Source organism: Athene noctua, chromosome 3 (assembly GCF_965140245.1).
Source record: "Athene noctua chromosome 3, bAthNoc1.hap1.1, whole genome shotgun sequence".
Classification (NCBI taxonomy): Eukaryota; Metazoa; Chordata; class Aves; order Strigiformes; family Strigidae; genus Athene; species Athene noctua.
In genome coordinates this window covers 83,744,508-83,766,450 of record NC_134039.1, presented here as the reverse complement: position 1 = coordinate 83,766,450, position 21,943 = coordinate 83,744,508, and the positions used below count along the sequence as shown (strand labels likewise).

Below are 21,943 nucleotides of genomic sequence, written 5' to 3'. Positions count from 1 at the left end.
CTGGATTGTCTGCTGGTCTTACGGAGGTGAAGTAGTGCAACCATTTTGGGTGATTAAAAGCACCTTGAAATATACTGGCAAAAAGCTGCAGTAAATAATGCAGTGGTGTCCCATGCAGTTGTAACTGTTAAATATGCCGCTGGTTTGCACACCAGACTTTGCAATTTGGCTGTTCTTAGAGCAGCATTGAGAATGCTTTCCAAACTATGTGGGTGAAGGCATTTGTACGATGTAAAGATTTATTTATTTTTTTTATATTCAGTTGTACCTACCACGTGTATTCCTGTAGCTTTATTTGGGGGCTTTCTAAGCCAGACTTTAGATTTAATATAGAAGAGCCCCCTTTACTTCAGACCAGCCACTTTGCAGCTACAAACTTAGTTTCAGAATTAACATTATCCTGTTTTGAGAAACAACTCTAGGCTTCAAAATGCTGCTGAAAACTTCCTGGTCCATCTCCTTTTTATTTAAGTGCTGCACCTCCATATGTTTCTTTAAAAAGACACAAGTTTGGCTGGACCTAAATATAACCTCTAAAATGATTTATTGTTGTTTAAAAAAGACACTGTTTAAAAATAAACCCTTTTGTGCTTATACTGTGCACTTCAAATTTATTTTTTTTTAAGGTGTGTTTTACATTGCCTTGTGCTGCTTGACTTGTCATCCTGAATCAGGCAGCTTAAAACTCCACAGCCCTGTCCCTGGGCTTTGAGGCTTGTACACTACGTGTCCTACCCAGTAAAAGCTGTCAGCCTCACGTTTGTACCAGAGTACTCTGATTTCAGCAGCTGGAGACTGTAATAAGTTAGTCTGAGCTTTTGGATGTAGAAGAACTTAATGTCATGTTTTCAAAGTGGATATCAAAAGCAGATTGATATTTTCGGTGACTTTATTCAGAGGCAGTGTCAAGTTCTGGAAAAGGAAATGTTCATTCCTGTAGCTCTGTGCTTGGTATTTTCTTCATGCTGTAGAAGTCTGGCCTGATATAACAGAAGATATTCCAGTAATGGAAAACTGGCCAGAAAACATAGTCTGAGTGATATTTTTTTTCTTCTGGAGTTCATTAAAATACCAAGCCCTGGATTAGAGCTTGGATCCTGCAATCCCCAGAAGGTCTCTGCGCTCTGTCCAGTGAGGCTTAAACATCCAAAGCTGCAGAGAAAACCCATCGAGCCCAAATCTCCTGGTAGGGATGAGTTCAGCTCCTGGATCTGCAGTGGGGACCCAGAACTGAAGGCTTTGGGGGACCCCAGGATGCCTGTTGCTGAGCCAGGGCTCATCACCTCTCCCAAGACCGTCTGTGTCTCTCCTCGTAGGAGCCTCTTGCAGCTACTCAGTAAAATGGACTTTTTGCCTCTTTTGCACAGTTTGCAGAGCAGCTGTGGTGTCCAAGAAGGTTCCATTTTCTTGGATGAAGTTCCAGAAATGTTTGGTTCGGTTTCCTTGAAACTTGGGATTTCATCCTGATAAGAATAAAAGATGCTGTAAATGAAAAGCCTCCTTTTTTTGGGTAACACTTATGCAGGGCTAGCCCAGGAAGTATTTAATGCTATATGAATAAATGAGAAATGCCAGAGAGTTGGTGGAGCCTGCTCCCTTCTCTGCTGAACAGGCTTTTAAGCAAAGAAGTTTCTGTTAAGGCTATAGGAAAATCCAATAAAAGAAAAAGGAAGTGAGCTTGGACTGTTAAGTGGGGATTTTTAAATCTTGGGGATTTTTTTTATGGATTCCCATACTGAAATAAAAGTTTTTCCAGTAAGTCTTAAGAATACAACTGAAACCTGAATTTTCCTCTGCTCTTAGCTACCTTATTAATTTCATCCTTGATGCCACGCTGGGGATGCTGCTGATCTGGCTTGGTGTGAAAGTTGTCTCCTGGATCGTGCAGCGTAAGAAGTACACATACCTGGTCTTTGGAGAATATGGTAGGTGTCAGCTGCTCTGCACAAAGGTGACTTGTTTGCTCACAGCTGTGAATGGAGACAAGACGACTGCAAAAACTACTGTTTGGGGATAAAAATATGCAAGCAGCCTGCTTCTGTTATCCCCTCTTCAAAGAGCTCACAGAGCGTGGTGGGACATCACTAGGTCGGGGGTAACTGCCTGGCTTGAGTGTTGCAGGTTGGCGATGAAAGGCTGAACGTTTCCTTGGGTGGATAATATACCCCAGGATGTGCATACGATAAATGAAGTTTGGGTGTGGTGGTGGTGACTTCTGTGGGCTGCTTTTAGAGATTTTTTTTTTTTTCCCCCTCCTAGCCTCTCGGTTCAAAACATGGAGTTGTTCTTACATTTGCCTTGAGCTGTAGTAGGCATCAGCAGGAGACACAGCCTGGCCCCAAAAATGGGTTCTTAGTTGACTTGGGGAGGGACAAGGAATGTTGCCAGATGAGTTGGTTTTTGGGTTTTTTTTTAAAAAAAAAAAACCAAAACAAATAGAAAAACAGACAAAAAATAAAATTAAAAAAAAAAAAACACAACAAACTGCAAAAAAACTCAAGCAATTTATTTTAAGAGTGCCCATCAGGCCTCTCCAGTTTGTGCATTGAGGTGGAGTTAAAAAAACAACGCCTTTCTCAGCCAGCCCCACTAGAGGGTAGCACTTCTCTTCAGAAAGAGCAGAGCCAGCTTCTGGAGCAGTGCTGCTCTGTGCTTCAGGGAAGGGAAAAATTAACCCTTTGCCTGTATTACGTTATGGCTAATATAAAGCTGAATTCAGTTTTTAGAAAATACAACCTATTCATACCCATCACATTCCCACCTTTAAGACCTTAATGATTAAGTCTGTTCTAAAGGCAGTGTCATTCCTTTGTATTTTTAGTAGCTGGTCTGATAGCTGAGCTAAGTGGGAATTACAGTGGAGACCCCACTGACTTGTGAACTCTTAACACAGGCTCACATTTAGCAGGTGTACGTGGGTGTAAATGGGCACAGGATGAAGGGGATGGTTGGGTTTGTGAGACAGCAGAAGCAGCTACGGACTGGGAATGAGATGACAACAGGTGGGTTGACATGATGGGATTGTGGCAGGGTTGGCTCTCGGTAAACCTGAGAGTGGCTTTAAAGGCTGCAGTGGTTTGTGCAGATTCAGCATCCTGACAGCATGCGTTTGGTGGGAAATCCCTTTTTTTCCCCTAATGGGTCTTTCTCAAAATGCTGAGGAGCCAGGCACAGAGTGCTAAAGCCATTCAGATGAGACAGCAGAGAAATCTAGCTATTCTTGGTTCAGGGACTGGCATTTTTCTGCTTTTGAGCAACAAGTACTCACAGCCCAACTACAGGCATCCCAGGGCAGCACTTCAGCCTCACATGCCACGTCTGCAGTTGAGCAGAAGCAAGGAGATGTTAAGAGTGTCTTGACAGCTTGCTTAACCTTGCAGAGCAGTGATGAACTTCCCTTGAGCTATAGCTGGCCTCTCATGAAGGCTGGCTTAGAGGAGCGAGCTGTTTCTGTAGGCTGAGGAAATCTTGCTTTCATTAATTAAAAAAAAAAGTTTCTGCTGTTGCTTGAATTTAGCTCTTAAATTGGGGATTAAATATCCACTGAGTACTGCTGTTGGTGCAGGTCTCTGGCCAGAGTGACGACAATGGAAAAGTTAGGTAGGAGTTGAGTGGCATGTTCAGTGCAATCCTGCTGTAGGGCTGGGGAAGGAAAACGCTGCTGTCCTCATCGTGGGTGTTAGTAACCTCCAAAACAGTTTGGAAGACACTAGTAAACTTTGTACAGTTTGATACAGGCTCCAGGAATATGATTCATTTTCTGGTCTAATTGCTGTACCAGACTTTCTGTTGCTTTCCTCAATTCTCCTGAGGAGCAGGAGTGTTTCTTGCAGTCCTGCAGAGGAGGAAGGGCAGAAAAGCACCAAATCTGTGTGGCAGACAGTGGTGGGTGCTATTGCTCCAACCACCAGGAAAGAACAGCTACTTCTTTGTCCAGTATAGCCAGTACCCACCTACCTGCATGGTCTTTAAGCAAAAAATAATGTTGCAACTGCTTCCTTTCTGACCCTTCAACACTTGGTTGCATCCCTGCAAGTGATATAAACCTCTGCAGTTATTCTTCTGGTTTGGACTCTGCTCTGCTATTGCCTGTCTCCAAGGTGATTCTCCCTGTGTGACTGCTGCACTAATGGAGAAACAAAGAAAAGGGAAAGCATCTACATGTATGCTACTATTTTAAGCATTCAGCCATCCAGAACTGTTTGGAAAAATCAATTACTTTCATATTTCCAAAAACCAAGAGATGGACATTTTGAGATCAGCCTCTCTTGTGCCTGAGCTCTTAGCCAAAGACTGCTGCAGCCAGGAATGACCTGGTCTTTAGCTAGTGGAGTCAAAGGCTCCCATATGCTTAAGTCCCTCCATCTTTGCTCAGCAGCTTTTGATTACACTTTGGACTGCCTCTAAACACAGGAAAGTGCATTTTTAAAAGGCGGCTGTTTCTTCTGAAGAGGCCTGGCTCCTAAGATCAAAGATTGGAGAGGTTTGTTCTTCACCTCAGTTCACGTAGGCTTTGGAGAATGATGGTTGCCTTACATATACTCAAAGCTAACAACTCCACAACTGCTCTGTGCACCATAGCTCTAGCAGGCTGTGTCTACAGGTGCTCCGTGTAGGGGACTTCTGCAGGGAGGAGAGCAAAGCAGAGATTAAGCTGCAAAGTACTTTGGAGGTGGATACCCAAGGTCTTGGAGGTGCTGTTGGGCCTCTACAGCCTGAGCAAGGGAGATGCTGTCTGGAGTCAGAGTATGGAGATGAAGCCTGGTTCAGCTTTGTGCCCCACTTCCAAACTGCTCCAGCCCTCTGTCCCCTGTTCCCATGGCAATAAGCAGCTCCCTGGAGGGAACCCCTGGATGGCTGCAGCATCCAGGCATTGTAGTGGCGTCTAATAATTCTAAAGTATTACTTTAGAGTATTTATTTTAGTTAACTCTCTGAATTTGCATTAAGAGATGGTTTTGGCAGTGTGCAAGTAAAATGCTGAAGAGGAGCATTAAGAAATAATATGGAGAAAAAGAGGCCGTTCTTGCTTGAAAAGGCCTCTCTGGATGCCCATCTAGATGCTGACTTGTATATGGCTGTGGCTGCAGTCACTGAATAGTTTAAGTTTGATGCTTTGTGCTCATTCACTGTCTGGAAATGGAAAGGCATGTTGCTTGGAGGCCTTTTAAGCGTCTGTTTAGTGGCCTGTTGAACTCTGCTGGTCAAATTTAGTTGTAGTAGAATGTGCTCTGTGCCAGCTGCTGAGTTTAACTGAGGACCTGTGTAGGCTGCTTTTGGCCTTGTTGTGATGTATGACATTTCCATAACAAATATCCGCAAGTCCTGAGGCAGCTAAGAGAGCTGGCTGCTAATGCTTGAGTCATTTACTGCTGAAAATAGCTCTAACCTGAGGGGCTGTCCAGTCTTCAGCATGCCTAGCCTTTCCATCTCCAGGGCTGGGGAGAAAAAGCAAGGAGAGGAGTGAGGATCATCCTCAAAGGGTGAAGTGTGTGGTCAAGTGCCCTGCTCTGAGCAGTGCTTACTACAGTGCGACAGCAGCATCTCCAGGGACCAAAGACGCAGGGCGGTGGTGTGACGCTGCAAACTGGGGACTAATTCCAGCCGTACGCTCTCTAGTAGTTCAGATGAGGGAACTACATGGCAGAGAGGGCTTGGGATGTCCACCACACCCACCTGGCTGCTCTGATGCCAGCCTGCCCTGCCCATACCTGGTGCAATTGCTGGTCAGTTCCCATTCTCTGAAAACCTGTTCTTACCCTCCAAGTGAGCACTTCTGTGCAACTCGGATGCCTTCCTACTATGTCTTGCCCTCCTCTGTACTTGACACTGATAAGTAGATTCCTTGGTTTTGGAGGTCCCACACACAAGCAGAATATGAGATGTGTGTTTTCATGAGGTTGCTGCAGACACCAGTGGTCCTAGGTCTGCACCAAGGAAGTTTGGCTGATGGTGGGGAGAACCAGCAATGCTGCTGGAGAACAGTCCAAATGCAGCATGCAGCAAATGCAGCTTTGGGGTGAAGGAGGATATCTATTTCGATCAGGGTAGGAGATGTCTATAAGAAAAATTGAGCAAAGGGTGTTCATTAAGCTAAAAGGAGAGGTTGGTGGTAGAGTCATGGTGTAGAGCTGATGTGTCCTGTGTTACCTTCCAGCTAGGACTGGGGACAAGAAACTGGAAGTGTTCAAAGGGAGCATGATATAAGTAATCCCCTAACAGGTGTGATGTTGAGTCTGCAAAGATCCTTTGGACCTGCTCCTCACTCTCCTACAAGGAAAGGGAAGCTCTGAACACAGCCAAGAGGGGAGGGCATCTGTTTAGTTTGTTGGTTGCGGGGTTTTTTAGCTTTCAGGCAGCAGATTAGTTTTTGTTGGCTGGCAATTTTGAGTGCCTACAGGACTGTTTCTGCCACACACCTAGGAAACACTTGATGAAAGAATCATTTCCAGGGCACCTCTGGACAGCAGTTGGACCGTTAAAGATATTAAGTTGTATCTGAGGATGCTTCTGACCATCTTGCTGTAGGCAGCCAGCACCTAAATGAGATGTGTGGTTAGCTGGGATCGAGATACCCAGCCTTGCTTCCTAACTGTGGAAGGAGGGGATGTGGCCAATGACTTAGGGGCTTGTTCAGGTACCACACCAAAGGCTCCCTCTTACCCGATCAGATGCCAAAAGATGGTGACTTGTATGTTACTGGCATTGGTTGGAGTTAGATGAATTACGGGTGAGTTAGACTTGGATGATGGCCACTCTGAGGTGAATCAACAGTCCTTGGATGACTTCGAACCTGCTGAGGTGAAGAGCAGCCAGCTGAGCTCCTTGGTGAAGAGGAGATGAGCCACTCTGTATTTATAGCTGAAGTCATCTTTACAGCCCTGTGGGCCATACTGTTGTTTCACTTTCATCTTTATCCTGACTTATTTTTGGTACTGAGCAGCCTCCTGTCCTTGAGAGACAAAGATGCAGTAAAAAGTAACTCTGGAGACCCTCTGATCTTCCTGTCAGGGGGTGGAAATGAAGTCCTAATTCTGTGCTCCAGGATGGATTCCTGCATAGAAGCATCTCATTCCATAGTCTGTAAACAAAGCTCAGAATGGAAAAGGAGGAAAAGGAGGAGGAAGAGCTTGAAAACAGTAGCAGTGTTGAGCTGCTTGAGGTGATAGAGCAGCTGGCCAAGCCTGGTCTCTCCATAGGTCTGTGGGGCTCTTTCCATATGCTTCCACTGTCTACCCTGGACATGTAAGAGGTGCTGACATCCCTCTAAGAGTGGAGGAGATTTCACAGCACCGTCTGTAGATGATGCAGAAAAGACCACAGTGAGAAATATAAATATTTGAAGTCCATGCTGTGATGGAGGCACCTTTGAAAAGGTGAGACGTGGGTAGTAAGGGGTGCAGGTCTGTCCTGCTTGGCAGTGCAGGCTTGCTTGTACCACTTCCACGTGCCCTGTACCTTACCACAGTGAAGCTGGCCGAGCTGGGGCAGACCTCTGCTCTTGGAGAATTGGGGTTCCCTAGGTAGGATCTTGCAGTTGCACAGTAAAAACTGTTCTCTAGCAAAGGGAGAAAAGATTTTCCTTTTCCAAAGGTTGACAGACCTCAAGAAAACTCAAGAGCAGTTTGAACTGTGAACTGAAAGTGAAGGGAATATTTTTTGGGTGAGGAGCTGTTAGCCTTGGACATGTGGGCACATCCATGCCTAGGGTGGGTTAAGCAGCAAATCGTCTTTTCTAGTGTCTATATATCAGGCTGGCTAGCCAAAATCTGGCTGGGGCTGTCTAGTGCACAGTCCACAAAACTAAGAGCCATAGCCCAGTGTTTGTGATGATGAATGGCAGTGACCTCCTATCCACAAAAGGGTGTGAGGGGGCAGGTATCTGGGAGAGATCTCAAGCTTGCTGCTGCTTTTTGGGCAAGCTGAGGTGACAGAGGGAAGTGTTCCACAAGTATTATCACGACTGAAGCACAGAAGAGATGATTTACAAAGGGTGCTGTGGCTGTTAGTCCTGTCTTCCCGTGGGGGACAGAGCACAGCTGACAACACAGAGCAAAAGGGAAAGAGTTCAAATGCAGGAAGGACACGATGGATATGTTTGTTTCCTGTTTTGTTTGTACTTGGATTCCTGATGGGTGTTAGTAATCTGGGGGGCTGTAGAATTGGTCAGTCTTGGGGTATGGGGCAGAAAAACCCCACTATACCTAACCCGTGCCCAAGACAACTCGGTACCTGAGTCTATCAGGAGAGGCTGTCCGTGCTTCGGGAGGATCAGAGCCTCTCTGACACTGGCTTGTAACTGCCAGCTGCCTGTAACACTGCTCCTGTCTCCTCCACAGACCACCCATTAAGCTGCTGCCTGCCAGGAAGCGGAGACGTGTGCTTTCTGAAATCCTCTGCAGGCTCTGCTGGTTGCACTTGCACATAACCTTCCTGGCTCACTCTTCCTTCCCTCCCTCCGGGCAGTTGCCTGCTGGTCTGGTGTTTTCTGCTTGCTGTCCTCCCAGCTCAGCAGCCTCTCTGCACCCTTGGCCTCCCGGTCCTTCCCTCTCTTTCTTGCTTCCTTCTCAATCGGGGCTTGAGTAATTAAAAAGTTGGGACGCGAGGTGATCCCTTGGATGTCTCTGGCATGGAGACTCTAGCTGGATGTCTCTACTTAGCTGTAGCTTTGCAATGAGGCAAATGTTTTGGTGCGTTGCTAACAAATGACAGAATAAGGACAAATATACACGCAAACCTGTGGCGCCCTTGCTGGGAAGCGGATCCCTCTAGAGCTGGGCTTGGTTGGATACCAGCTCTTGCTAAATCCCAGTATGCACTGCTGGTCTCATGGTCACAGGTTTGCGTAGTGGTTTGGATAAATGGGCTTTTGCAAACTGCTGGTGTTGCCTTCCCCTGCCACGTCTCCAGCCTTGCGCTGAGAGAAGTGGGGCAGAGCTCCCAGCCCGCTGCCTCCCAACAGCGTGTTGAGCGCTGGCATCTCACGGTGGGTTGGGTTCTCTTGCACAGATGCAATTCCAAATTCTGGCCCGATGATGCTGGAAACAAGTGTTGCCAGGGGTTATCTTTATATTCAAGTGGTAAGAGGAAATGCTGCAGCTTTCCTAAGACAGATACTGTAGCTCAGTTTTGCAGACCTGAGATATTCTGATGAGCCTGGGAAGATGATAACCAGCTGGCAGGGTGCTTACGGAGGGCTGAAGCAAGCACATGTAATAGATATGGTACCATTATCGTTGTTAACAATGCAAATATGCTTTTACTTATTACTTGGTAAGTACCCCACTGGAAACATTCATATTTAATCAGCATTGATTATTTTTGAGTGAATTGCTTTAAAACCTGGAGCAATGGAGCCCCTGTCTCTGGCTCAGACAGCAAGTATCGTATAACCAGCTCTTCACTATATCAGCAAAAAAAAAAAAATTAATTCTCTTTAGGACTGAAAGCTTATGCTTCTTGTATTGAAATTGGTGACCAGGTATTTTCAGACTCTTGCTGGCAACTAGGTGGGTAAGGCTTGGCAGGAAGCAAATTTCAGGTGATGTCTTCAATGACTGATTTTTTTTATTTTTTTTAATAGAGGAGAGTGCAGGGTATGCCTAGTCTTTGTATAGAGGAGGGTCAGTCCAGCAGTGTCTTGGTTTGGGATTTGCAATTGAGATTAGCTTTAACTCAGAAAGGACTATGAGTCTGCTGTTCTGGTCAAAGCAGCCAAGATTCTGTGAGCTACTCCTAATGAGGCTTCTACCCACTGGAAGGGTGGAGGGAAGGCGGAGGGGACCCATCTCTGCAACACTTTCTAGGTTTGCCAAAGTGAAGAGAAATTAGATCTCTAGTACCTTGACAAAAAGGTACTGGACAAGGAGCAAACAGAACAACTGATGCCCCAAAGCAACACCTGCTTGTAAGGAATCATTGCAGTAGGATGCTGAGGTTTCTGCACTTTGAAGCCTTCTCTAAGGAGGTGTTTAGTGGTCTGTACTGTGAGGAGAGGGGATACTTGTACCCTTTGGCAAGCAGGACTTCCTGCCCTCAAACCCCTCTATCCATCCAGCTCAAAGTAGCTCAGTACCATGGGGTGGGTACTGGCGATGACCATTGGAAGCTGAAGGAGAGGGAAAAATGCATCTCCAAGGCTGTGTTCATCCTCTTCCCCAAGTGGAGGAGACTATTTTTGTTATCCAAACCAAGATTCATAGAAGTTGATTTGTTTGTCTTAGAGTTACCAGGACTGACTTTTCCATTAGGCAGTCAAGATACTGCTGAGATGTGGCCCTTGAGAGCCCAGGAGTGTTTGCAGGTGCTGGGCTTTCTGGATAAACATGGGGAATTTCAGGTCTTCAGGCAGATCTGGAACTGTTTTGTCTCCCTTCTTACTGAAGCTGCCTGCCTGCCTTGTGGGACATTTGTAGATCTTGCTCCAGCAAAGCAGTTGATCTAGAAAGGCCAGGCAGTGGGGAAGGAGGTGTAAGAAGATTTTTTGGTGGTGGCTTTCTCCCCTTGTTGGATTTTGGAGGTAGGTTGGTGGAATGGAGAGCAGGGCAGGAGGGAGATGAATACAGCTAACATGAGCATCTGGGAGGTAGGTGGGGCTCTTTGAGTCACATCTGAAATTCCTTTGTTACTTACTTGCCCTTCAAATCAAGCAGAGGTTTGGCTAATTGCCATCTCCATTTTGGAATCTACACTAAAAGGAGTCCAAAAAAGATAACCAGCTTGTAGAACAAAAGGCTGGTGGTGGTAGTGGTGTATGTGGTGTCTCATAAGGGAGAGCTCTCTTGCTTATAGTCAAGTTTAATTCAAAAGCACAACTGCAATATGAAAAACAAATAGCTGCCCTGATATTTGGTCTGCACAAATGGAAATGGGGTGGGTTTTTTTTTACTTTTCTGCTTATTTTTCTACATCAGTTTGCAAAGATGCAATATGAGCTCCAAATAGTAAGGGGTGCGAGTCTGCTAAATTTTCTCTAGTACAAGTCAGATTTATTCTTTCTTTTTAAACTGGGAAGATTTGAGATTAGATCTTGGTACATCTTGATCTTCGATGGAGTAATGACTTGTAGACCCAACAGGCACCCCAGACCTTTCTATCCCAGGCATGTGCTCATACAACTATAGACAGACAATCTCTCCGCTGACTTTAAGTTTGGTATTATTTGTTTCCATATTGCAAGCGTTGCAGTGAGACATTTTCCCTGCCCCTCTAACCAGCTCAGCTATTAAGCATGAGGCAACTTTTCTGCAAGGCTGTCTCCTCCTGTCCTCTGTCTCAAATTTAATATGCTTTTTTCCCAGGTGACCCTCCACAAGCTGCTGCCTGGATTGGCCAGTGTATCCTCTACTTGCTAATAATGGTTTTTGAGAAGACTGTGATTAGCCTTGTCCTGCTTATCCCTGGTTGGACAAAGGTAAGCTTCTGAGCTGTATCTTTCTAGCCACGGTTTTTGTGGCTTGTTTCTTGTCAGCTTTGCTTCATTAGCGGTCCCCATCATCACAGATCTTTAATCCCTATGACTTGTTGACATCTCTCTGTAATCATTAGCTATTACTTTAAGTTTGGGGAAACGTGACTTTCATAACAGTTTGGCTTTCAATACTTTCTCTTGCTAGTCAAACGTTAGTGGAATAAGATGCTTTTTAAATTTTCTTTTCCATCCTTGGAAGGATAAAATGGGCTAGGCTGGCAGCTGAGCTACTTGAGTTCTGCTAGAGGATTTCTACATTGTCTTGTCAAGTCAGTTCATGTTGGTGTTTTGCGATTGCATGCCTAAACTAGGGGGACTCTTAGAGGTTAATTTAGAAAAACTATCCCAGTAGTATAATGTCTTTTCCCCCCACCCCCAACTGCTTCTGTATGGTAGCTCATGCAATGGTAATTGTGTTGATCATGAGTTTCTCTTTTTTTAAAAAAATAAAAATCCTGTGGCAGTTGTAACTACATACCTGGTGGCAGGTAGATGTGATGGGTATAAAAACTAATTCTGGATGTTGATGGGTAACTTCAGTATTGAGTGAATTTCCACGTAGTGCCTGGTACCTCACAGGGGGATGTGACTTGACTGAGGAGTTATTTACAGCAATCTGGGAGCACTTATCTATTCCTGTTAAGGGCTTGTCCTTCTAACGCAATAGCCAACAGTGCTGACTTGGACGTGAACGTGTTGTTCAGCAGCACACACTGCTACATCCAGAGATGCTGCTGGATTCCTCTCCACACTTTTCACACATGGCTGGTGTCCTTATTTTCCAGCTAGGCTCCAAGGAGCCAAGGCAAGTCCTACCAGTTGTCACGGGTAGTTAAACTGAAAGACTAACAGTACTTACCTCTTGATCTGTACAAAATCCTGTGTTTGGCAGCTGGGCTAAAGGAATAGCTCATGTAATCTTTCTAAGAGCTGGCCTAAAACAAAGGCTGCAGAGCCCTGCCTAAGAGACTGCTGTCGTAGGAAGGCAACCAGTTTGCAGCAAAGATCTCACGACAGAGCTGTTCAAATAATGCTTCTGAATGCTTTTTCCTCTGCAGCTTCAGCAGATCCTCCTGGGTTACATCCCAAACCCCCAGCTGGAGCTCGTCCTGGTGATGCTTGTTGTGCCTTTTATAGTCAATGTAAGTGATGCCTCTGCAAGCACTGGGTGGGGTGGTTTGGAAGTCACGGTCCACTCCCATGGGGAGCATCTATGGGAAGTGGCTTGGGCAGCCTTCAGTAATCAAAGTGGCTGGGACACAGTGGAGGGGACTGGAAACAAATATTTGTCATGAATAGGCAAATATGTCACTGCTACCCCGTCACAGTTTCTGTTCCTAATTCCCACTCCCTTGTCCAAGCTTCTGGGTGGCTGACTTTGAGGAAAACTGGTGTTCATTAGCTGAGGGCTGCATCTCAGCAGCAAGCTACAGGCGTGGGAATGCCCCAAAGCCCTTTAAGTTCCTATAGGATGGATTTTTTTTCTCTTCACTGGTTTTCCAGCAACTATGGAATCAATAGGTTTCATGTGAGAAAGGGAGTCAGGAATTTGACTCCTCCAGTTCCCATGGACACACATGATGCAGGGTTAATTTAGATATTAAATCAGGTTGATCAAAGGCTGTGCATCTGGAGAAACCAAAAGAAGAAGAAATAGCTGTGATTGAATGACTTTGTATTTTGGTCTCTGTGATCTATTCATGCAACTTCTTTCTCCCCAAGGCCATTATGTTCTGGGTTGTGGACAGCTTGATCATGAGGAAATATAAGCAGAAGGACACTCTGGACATCAGTGGATCCATAGAAGCTCCTCGGGCTAGGAGGACAGAGGAATCTCAGGTAAGACCATGGATGCCCTGTGTTTCAGACCACACTGCAAGCTTGTGGCATGGTCTGTGTGCTTCACCACCATCATGCAACATTGCCTAGACCTCGGGTCATGCTTTGTGCGTGTGATTGGTGACCTTGCTAAGTCAAACTGACTTTCCGTGCTTGTAGCTGAGGTCGAGAGGGGTGTTTTCTGGAATGATCTGGCCTAGTCTAACAAAGAGAAATATTACAACCCACAAAGTGTTGCTAAAATATTGTCCTAAATGATGGCAGTATCTTGTGAGGGATGAGCTAGCTTTTGCTCTAACCTGTGTGGGCTTGTTGCCGTGGCAGGCTGAAGATGGTGGGTACCTCTGCACTGTCTCTTTCAAATTTCCCATTTTTGAATTGTAATTAATCTTAGCTTAGAAGAGCTTGCTTTCTTTATTGTAATCTTAGAGGTGAAGGCCTAGCTGGGAATCCTATTTTTGCCAGTGTTTGGTATTTTTTTCAGCCAGATGATGGTTTCTTAGCTGTAGGAAGCTGTTTTTGTCTAGTCAGAGCTTGACACTTAAAAGTTACGGAGGCGAGGAAGTGCTCCAGTCCCAGCAGACTTTTTGTTAATGATATGTGGTTTGCTGGGCTGGTGGTGTCTGTGTTTTACATCTGCTTTTGGGCAGAGACCACAACCTGAGTCGCTGGGTTGAATTCCCTTCCTTCCCCTGGCACCCAGACCCTGTTTCAAAGCGCTCTGTGTACAACTGCTGATATCCCGCAGTTCGCTGGCGAGACTGGCTGAGATAAGATAGCTTCTGGCAGTCGCAGGCTGGCTCCTGGAGTAGCTTCTGCTGAGGAATTTAGGATGAACAGAAATAGCCCTTGCTTTCTGAGAGCTCTTTTATAAAGAGTAACTCCATTTTTTTTCCTGATGGGTGGGATGGCCAGCTACTAATGACATTGCAGCGCACACAGAGGCGATAGGGTTTAACAGTGTGCTTGGCAGTCCACACGACAGCAATGGCTTCCACGGCTCAAGGGTGCAGTGGGGAAGCAGCTGCTGCTCATGGGGATGCGGTGTTGGAGGCATCCTCCCTCTGGCAGCACGGACAGGCAGATGTGAGCAGCTGCTGAGACAAGTGAGTCACCCCTCCTGGCCCAGCTTCCAGATAAACAGCTGTAGTTTGGCAAGATCACTAGAAACGTGTGAACAGTGTGCCTCAGGGAGTTTTCTGAGTGGTGTGTGTGGTGAGGGCACCCTCAAGAAATCTTTGATTGTATTGGAGAGAGGAGGGAAGAGAGGTCTGAGCTGGGCAGTACCAGTATGTTTTGATAGTTGTTCATTGAAGCCAAGAACTCACACGTAGGACATGGAGGTGGATTAACTCTGGGCATGAACGTCTTCCTGGGTATGGCACAGTCTTGGTTTCTTAGAGGTGATTGATGTTCAAGACTGGTACTTCCTTGAAAGAGGGAGGTTGGAGGTCTGCTCCAAATGTAAAAGTGGTGGTGAAGATCTGCCTTACTGCTGACAAGTTCCTGGAGGTTTAAGATTGGTTAAAATTATACGAGCTCAGAAACAAGGGTGAGGAGGTGGCATCTCTAGTTGAGACACCAATCTCCTTTCCAGCCTTTCAAACCTAAATTTGGAGCATCTCTAGATGGCTTGCTGCTGTGGATACACAGATGGTATTACAGTTAATGGTTTTCTGTGAAAATGGAGCTGATCCTCTGCCTTGCTCCACTGAAGGTAGGGCAAGTATTTTGTGGCCTCTAGCTCAGTTTTGGATAATTTGAGGGGTAGATACCTGTTAATCTCCAGAAGCTAGGAAAGGCTCTTCTGGTAGCTCCACTAGACAGATTGTTTCAAGTGATGGAAACTGGACTCCCAGAGTCTGACTCTTGTTGTCAAAAGCTGCTTCTGTCTTCCAAGTACTAGACTTTTCCTCAGACGAATTTTTGCTGAGACCTTCAACGTGCAGGTCATCTGTCCGCCTTGAAACCCTCTGATCCATCACTGCAGTAGAGCTACCAAGGGGACTGGCTTGTACCTAGAGCAGTCTATGGGGACTACCTTCTTGGGGCTCAGACAAGTTCCTGTGCTTCTGGCCCAACAAATAGTTTGGGCACAGAAGGAAGGTAATGAAGACATACAGAAATGGTTGACCTGCTTTTCCAACTCTGTTTCTTGGCACTGGACCTTGAGGTACAGCCATAGGCTCCTCCTTCATGTGTCAACTTTTTGGGTTATGAATTAAATATTATGTTGGCTGGCTGGACCTTACAGTTAGATTGGTTGGAATTTGGGCTTAAAAACAGAAATTGAAGGTTTGCTGGTCTCTTTTCTGCTAATAACCTGTTCAAGTGGGGGAATTTCTTCCCTCGCTGCTGCCCCACGGAGAAGGAGAGAGGGAGACTGAGAAGCATCTCTGTACAGGGCGGAGCTGGCTGAGGCTAATGTGTCCTGCAGTTTATCAGGGTTCATCAGGGCTGTCTAGCAGCAGGCGCCAACAGCTCCCCATCACGCTGCCTTCTTGAATTTCAACCCTCTGCCTATCTTGCCAGTAGAGAGTGTCATTATTTTCACTCGAACTAGCAGTTTGTGTTTGGAAAAGGAAGGGGAGAGAGGAAGGAGAATGGAAAGGGCGGGCTGGTGTTAACCTGTTAAAAACCCACACTCAGTATTTTCTATAGGGATAGCAGGAAAACGCAGCTTTGACCTTGGCTTGGTAGGCCAGCTGGGTAGCAAGAAGAAACCCAGCAAGCATCAATCCTGTCACTGGTGTCACTGACTCCACGGCTGCAGCACGGACCAAAGAACTGTCAATCTCTTGTGGGCTTTAAAGCTCTTCTGGTGAGCCACAGATGTGACAATGGGCTCTTGCTTGTAATGGAGCAACTGCTGAACTTTTTTACACTGAAACTCAGAAAGGGACAACTCACTCTTATGGCAGGAAGAATTTCACCATTCCTTTCAAGTCAGTCTTAAAGCTTTCTTTTGTTTCAGACTTGTGCCCTGCCTTGGTAAATCTTTGCTCAGTCTTTTTTTTGCCCTCTCATGGGATGGAAAGAGATCTCTCAAGAAAGCCAGTCTGAATCCAGTGCTGTTCAGGCTGGGGAAAAGTGTTCATCTGCATGGCCCTTATTTCTGCTTTTGTGTCCTGCCCTTGACCTGAATCTCTTTTCCCTTGCCCTTGCAAGTGCCAATAAACTTTAGATCTTATCAGTGATTCTTTGTTTCCTCCACTCAGGAAAACAACTCAGTTTTTACAATGTTCTATTTGATCTTTTTTTGAACTTGTTTCTATTTCTTTCCCCAAGGGTGGTATGTGACTTTCTGCTCCTTTTCTGAAGGCTCAGTTTTTTCAGAGAAGAGCCTTAAAGCAAAATTCAGTCTAAAACCAGTGGTACTTTGTGAGAACCATTAGAGTGAAACTAAAGGCTAGTTAAAGGTTGGGAGAAAAGCAAAATGCCTTTGGTCAGCATGGAGTTCAGCACCTATCCCCATTCCCTTCACAGAAGCTGTGACTGTTGGCAAATCCCTAGACTGAAGATGCTGGTGAATGCCAGTATCTATGCTGCTTGCTTTTAAGTATTGAAGAATACCCTGAGAGCAAGCTTGACTTGCTGGTTGCTTAACTGAGCTGATTATTAAATAGCTCAGGGTGAACTAAGGTGTCTGATCCTTACAGGGAAGCTAAATGAAGGTGGGCATAGAGGTGTCTCTGGAAGGAGACTTCCCCACCTGTCAGCCCTACTGATTCATGGGAACTCATCAAAGTTCAGATGCAGGAGGGACAGTGGGATGGTTCCTTTCTCTACACCAAGCTGGTGGAGTTTTAGGCAAACAGGTTTTCATAGCTAGGCAGGGAAATGGCTCCAGACCTCCTTTGTTTTACAACCTGTGTTACAGAGATTGCACAGACAGATGAGAACTAAGTGTTACGGAGAGGACTTGGTTACCTGAAGGCTCTGCTTGGGTGGAGTACCAAACCAGTAGGCAGGCTCTTCCCCCAGACAGGAGGGTTTGGCAGAGCACACGGGCAGTCCTGTTTTGGTAGCGTGACCGATGTTGTTTTGCAAGCTGCTGGCCTCCCGGTGCGAGGAGGGATGCATGAAGTATTTGAGGACTGCTGAGCGAGACAGTAGCACATTGTCCTGGGACTGGAAGACTGTGGCCCATTCCCAGCTGTACCACCAACCTGCTGTGATCTTGACCTGGATGCATCTGCAGGGGAAGTGCCTTGTCCAAATTGTGCTGAAAACTCCCCAACTGGAGTTTGGCTTGAAAAACCATATCTGAGGGAACGTCCCATGACTGTCATAGCGATGAGGTGCTGTCTCATGATGAAGCTCCCTGAGGAACTGTGAAAAGGTTGCTGGGGAACTGTTGGCTCGGGCGGCTTCATACAGGTTGTATGGTGGGCAGATATCAACCTGAATGGGTCTGGATGCACAGTGTTTAGTGCCTGCTCAGCCAGCATGCTTGGCTGCAATGGGAGTTGAGTTTGCAGCTGAAACTCACTGAAATTACCAGTTTTTTAGACCCCAAAACTAGCCTGCTGCAGCCTGTCAGAGTTCAGTGAGTTCGTAATGCCATGTGTGACTAATTATCCACTCATTTTCAGGTTCAACAGCATCACAGTATTAATAAGATAAACAGAGGAAGACTTCACTTGAAAGATATGGAAACTTTCCAGTGCATTTCTTGAACAAAAAAAATTTTCCTTGAGACCAATGGAGGGAGGAGACAAGAGAGGTTAATCTGATCTACTGCTATCCTTTGTCTAACATGCTACTGTGAAGATAACATCAGATGGAGGGGCTGGAGTGTGCATGAGGGTGGGGAGGAAATCTTCCCCTGTAGCTCTTCGGCTCCTTTGAAGCCGTTACTCATTGCAGTTTGTTTTTCCTGTTTAGTTGTCTTGTTGCTGTGGTGACTGGCCCCATGGTGCTGCCTAATGCTAACAAGTGGAGGGCATGTTAATTCACAACTGTGCCCAGAGGTAGCCATGAATAAGATTAATTCCCCCATGCTCCTGGTTTTGCCCAGGCTCCAGGACTGGCGGAGCTGTTGGGGACGCTGCTGGTGAACGTGCTTGGCTGAAAGCCTGTGTACCGTCCCTTGACTTTTGTGCCTTTGAGCTGGGAGGCTGCTGTGAGTTGGGTACAGGGAGGCTTCATAGTGCATTGGTTCAGTCGTTGGAGCAAAGTGTGGTGAAATGGGGCTGAGGTTTGCGTGAAAGATCTACACTGCCTTGCTGGAGGAAGCTGTGTTTGTGGGGGTGGTTGTGGGACCTGCTCCTTGTCCCTGAATCAGTCATGAAATAATGATGCTCTTTGAGTTCTGTGGTGGGCAAGTGGAGGAGAGGGAGAGGGCTTGCTGGTATTGCCTTTGTGCTGTTAGGCTTGTGACCCTCAGAGTTGGGCGCTGAGATGCCAAGGACCTGGCCAGGCTTCTGATGATGTGACCAGTGTTACCAGAATCCCATGACTTGACTGAGCTCCCAACTACTGCTGCGTGTGACATAAGCCACAGCACAAGGGCTGGCTGTGCTGAGAGCCAGCTGCTGGCAGGGCTAATGAGGGTAAGGCTTCTCTTGCCCAAAACTGGTGGTTTGAGTTAAGAAGAAGGGGTAAGACGGGGTTGAGCAAACACTCTTGTCAGGCCATGCAAACTACTCATCCAGCTGGCCTGTTGGTGTTGGATTTCATCTCTTCTGCAGTCAGTGCAGCCATAGCCTGAGTAAAATCCGGCCTTTTTCTTCTTCCAGATGATGTGGCTGGAGGATGTCTCACATGTGGCTCTGTCAACAAATGCTCCAGGCCGGTGGCAGCCAGTTAGATCAAAACAGCCTGTTGGTAGCTTCCAGTCTGAAGTTAGCTGCTGAAAGCGTAGGTGTTCCTGGAGGCAATGGGCAGCCTTTTGATCGTGCAGCAAAGCTGTGGGCTTTCTTACCCAGAGAGGTACCGGTGAGAGGTGTCAGTGCTCTGTTTTGGCTCCAACAATTCAAACTGAGCCAGGAGCTGCTGTGCCGGGTGGAAATAAGATGCTATCAGGCTAGGACACCACTCCTGCGCTTGCTAGCCATGGCTGAAGCTAACTCTGTAGCTCTGCTTGCTCTCCTGGGTGAGTCTTGGAGATAGCAAGTAGCTGGGGGCCTGGGAAAAGGTCTACATTTGGTACAGCTGTTTGCAAAATATGTGGCCTAGTTTTTGAATGTCTCCACTGAGGCTGAAGCCTGGCCTGAATGTGCATGTCCATGTGTGAGTCCTGGCCTGTGGAGAACAGAGCTTTTAGTTGCCTGTTCCGCTCTCAAAGCAGGGGGGGTGGGGGACACCCCATGGTGTCTGTACCCAAATCTGGCTGCTGTTGGAGAGATGCTCAAACTGACCTTGAGACCTTTCCCATCTGCCAGAGAGGAACAGATCTTGCAGCAGACCTCTCTAGGGTCTCTAGTGGTAACAAGAAGAGCTGAGGACTTCTGCTCCATCAGCATTTGTCTGTTCTCCTTTCTAGGTGTTACTCTCTCCAGACATGGATTTTGATCAGTCTGAAAGCGACCAAGATATTTCAGGACTTCAAGGAACAAACCAGAAGATGAAGCAGCCCAGCTACCAAGTGGTTATCTGACAGCACCAGGACAAGGGAGGTGGAGGAAGGGAAGTAACACTGTGATCCTTGAGCTGGCCGAGGAAGGGCAGGGTGGGGAATACCCGTTGATCCCTACGGATCTGTGGAGATCCATTCGCCTGCCTCATCTAGACGTGTCCTTCTTCATTTGTCTCTTTGGGATGGTGTCTGTGCATCCTGTACAGGCTTGAGCAGTATCTGCTCTACCTGTCTGACCCTAACCTGTACACATGCAGGCACGTTGAGGTTAGGGGTATGGATATGTACTTCCCCTGGCTGGCCAGCTGGGTATAATTTTTTTTGTCAGGGCTAGAGACTGAAATCAAGATTGTCTGCTTTTGGGGTGGTTTTTATAGAAAAGAGGGGAAAAAATCGATCCTGTACTACCTGAAATGTAACACTTTTACATTCACAATACTCTAAATAATTCATTTGCAATATGTGTTTAAATGTCTGGAATTGGGAAGATTGTCTCAGTGGATCTGATGCTTTTTACTGTTTTATAAGGAATGTAATAAATACTTGACCTAAAACTGCTTCATAACTGAAATGCCTCCATGTGCTTAATGTTTTGCAAGACCCTAATGCTGTAAACGGAAGGAAGGGCATCTGAAATCTTTCCTGATCAGTTCCTCCCAGGGCAAGTTGTCTTTCTGTTGCAAGGCTATCCTGGTAAACCTACAGAAGAGCTGAGCCACAGTGCTCGGTTTCTGTAGAGGGTCTGTAGGAGCCACTTCGGTGCAAATTGCTGATACTGCAGCATCAGCCTGGGCTGGAGTCCAGACTGGAGCAGACTGGGAGGTCAATCCCAGTTGCCACCTTACAAGTGAGTGTTTACTGGGAACTAGAAGTTGACTACTTCCCTTTTACCTAGTTTAAAAGAAACACATAAAATCTTTGCAGGACCTGATTCAAAAGCTAGGTCTGAAGAGTCACCTTGAAGCCCTGTGATGATCTGGGTGTAAGCAAACAGCCTCAGGTATGACTGCTGCAGGAGAAGACGCCTGGCACCTTCTGCTTCAGGTGTGAGGTGCAGGGCTTTGTACTTGCTCTCTTGTCAACATACTGTATTATTCTATAAACACAAAAATGCAAAATACTTCACAGCTCTCCTGGGGGGAGAGAGCACAGAGCAGCTGCATAACAAACTCCCAGGCTGGGTGCTGATGCACAGCTGTGGTGAGACCCTTACTGAGTCCAAGTGGTCCAAGGGCCTGGTCCAGGATCTACTGAACTGAACCTAGTTGAGCCACAGACAGGCCTTGCTTATTGCAAGACAGTCCCCAGAAGTTAGGCAGGAGTCACTTCTTTTTTTTTTTTTTTTCACTCCCTTGTATTTTTCTGAAGAAAACATGTCTTACAAAGGAGCAGGAAATAAAGGATTTGGATTTTCTAAATTAAATAGCTTTAGACTTTTAACAGCTGAGCTCAGAGTGTGTGAAGTTTTTGTTGGTGTTTTTTGTTTTTTGTTTTTTTCCCAACTTCAAAGTAGTTCAGAAGCATTAGATGCAAATCAAAGTCTTGCATGCCCCTTAGTGAACTAGACATGCTTGGCTACACTTGCAGCTGTGCAGCCTTATTTGTGGAAATTAAGTCCCTGTTTGTTTCTTCCTTGCTTAACAAAGGGTCAAAATCCTACTTGTGCTGGCACATCAAATGGCTTTTGGAACACATGGCACACAGCTTTCTGAACAGATCATTTATATTGCTTGGTGAAATCAGTTTCACAATGCAACTTTTGCTTGTCTGGCAGAGTTCTAATCTGGTAAAGGCTGGAATAACTCCTGTGCTGTTTAAGGTCCTGACTGAAAATAAATTAAAACACCTTCCCTATTAGAAACTTGGTCCCTGTTTTGAGGTGTACTTGCGCTTTGGTTTTTTGTTTTTGTTATAGGGCTGCACAGTGCCGTGCTGCAGTAGGTGAAGAGTGCAAATTCACAGAATCATCTAGGTGGGAAAGGACCTTGAAGATCATCCAGTCCAACCATTAACCCAACACTGACAGTTCCCAACTACACCAGATCCCTCAGCGCT

The 21,943-nt window shown here is 46.2% G+C and overlaps 1 pseudogene; it reads left to right on the top strand.

The window, feature by feature from the left end:
* Positions 1-20,385, top strand: part of LOC141958742 (store-operated calcium entry regulator STIMATE-like) — a 36,596-nt pseudogene extending 16,211 nt beyond the window's left edge.
* Positions 20,386-21,943: the final 1,558 nt, after the last annotated feature.